We start from the raw sequence: 1,986 nt of genomic DNA on the forward strand, positions 1-1,986 counted from the left end.
CAATTAACAAACGGAGACGTAACACTATTATACTTTGAGGTTCATCCGTTCTTGCAAAGAGAATCGTTCATACTTACCATGTTACCTCAATAACATTTGTTTTTATCAGCTTAACATCATAGCAATGTTTCAATCTATTAAAAGATGGTTTAAATACTTCCTGAGTAAAATCATGTATAACATCTTTATTTTCAAATCCACGAGAGCTCTTCCAACCATCAATCCCTCAGAATATACAAAGTGTTTGGTGCTATTATGCCCCAGTCACTAGATGTAAATATATTCCTACTAACTTCTGGTATGAGTATTTCACTTCTTGGTGGTACAGTCACCACCCTTCTTATTATCATTTGAAGTTCAACCTCTGGTGCAGTAATTTCCATATAGTACATAATGTTTTCCTTGTCATATATTACAAAGCTATTTGAAGATAACCTAGCCTCGTATACATGTCTCCAGACGAAATCAGTTCCGAGTATGCACTCTACAATGTTATCAATCACCCACACATCATGAGGTATAGAAAAGCTTCCTACTGTAAAGATAATTTCTAATTCTTCTTTTGCTGAAACTTTATGCCCGCCCACTGTTTGCATCAGTTCCGCTCCTCTCTTCATTTCTGAAGCTACCTCCTGTCCTTTTATGCCATTTTTTAGCTTTTTTGTTGTTTCTTTAACCTGGTTGGACTCTGAGTAACGTCATCAGGGTATTGCATCCTTGGCTTAGTAACAGATGTTCATTATTTACAATTTCCTTTTTCTGGTATCTTCTGGGAAGAGTTCTTATTTTGTACAAGCTTTAATCTACAGTTTCTCGTAATATATTCTTTTAAGTTTTACTTGAAACATCTGTTTTCTTGTGATATTTTTCTTCCATTCTGTGTAACTAGCTGCCTAATTAATTCTTTCAGTTCTTCTAGACTATCTTCGGGGGTGAGAAGAAGGTTTGATGATCCTGTAACTTTTAGATGGTGACTTTAGTAGTTTAACTTTGATTTTAATGGGTTCAAATTCCATCACCAAGCCTTTCCAAATATTCTATAGTTTGGGTAACGTCTCTTCTTTCCTTCATATCTTATTCTATAACTTTTTTTTTCTTCCGGTGTGTCACTCCTAACATGTGGATAAGGCAGATACCAATGATTGATAGCTGTTATGGCTCTCAGATGAAAGGTTACTCAATGACATTAAAACCCATCCATTTAAATGGGCAGCGAGGCGAATAGCTTATTGCTCACTATTCCACCTGTTCAGTTTAGAAATTATATGAAACTGAGCCTGGTATGGCTCCCAAGTTACATTTACATCATAGTACATCGGTTTCTCAATTTGGTTATGTTGTTGAATTCGCCAGCTAAATCCTGGAATTGGATTTCGTAGTGACGTGACAGGAGTCAATCAGATTTATATTTGTTCTTAATTCTTTAAATATTACGTTTTCTTTTAAAATCTCCCTTTAAATTCCTATCTATTATCTCTTGATTATTTTATAATTTCTAAAAATTTTTTTGTCTTCATTTATTTTTTTATTTTGTCCTTCTAGTTTACTACCTCTTTCTTCTTGACCTTCTTTTTGTTGTTTCATCATTTCTAGTCAAAATTAATCCCACTTTTATTGTCAGTTGTTGTAACATGTTCTGTCGTTGGGCGAGTTCTTTTTGAAGTCCAATGAGTTACTTTATTTCTTCAAAAACGTTTGTTACAGGCTACATTCATTTTTACACAATATATGGGCCTAAGCCCACAAAAAAAACTTTTCATAATATATTCTGGAACTATTGTAGGCCTAATATACGAATATGGTTTAAGAGAAATTTTACTTGATTGATAACAAACCTAACTTATTGATTGCTTCACTCGATCAATCTTCTCTCGATCAACAACTACTCATAATGTTGCATATCTGCATGTTTGCTAATTTCCCATAAAAATTCTTTCTGAGAAACTTCAGCGATACAAGTCCTTTCTTAAATAAAACTAGTTTATT

The sequence above is a fragment of the Limulus polyphemus genome, unplaced genomic scaffold (assembly GCF_000517525.1).
Source record: "Limulus polyphemus unplaced genomic scaffold, Limulus_polyphemus-2.1.2 Scaffold958, whole genome shotgun sequence".
NCBI lineage: Eukaryota > Metazoa > Arthropoda > Merostomata > Xiphosura > Limulidae > Limulus > Limulus polyphemus.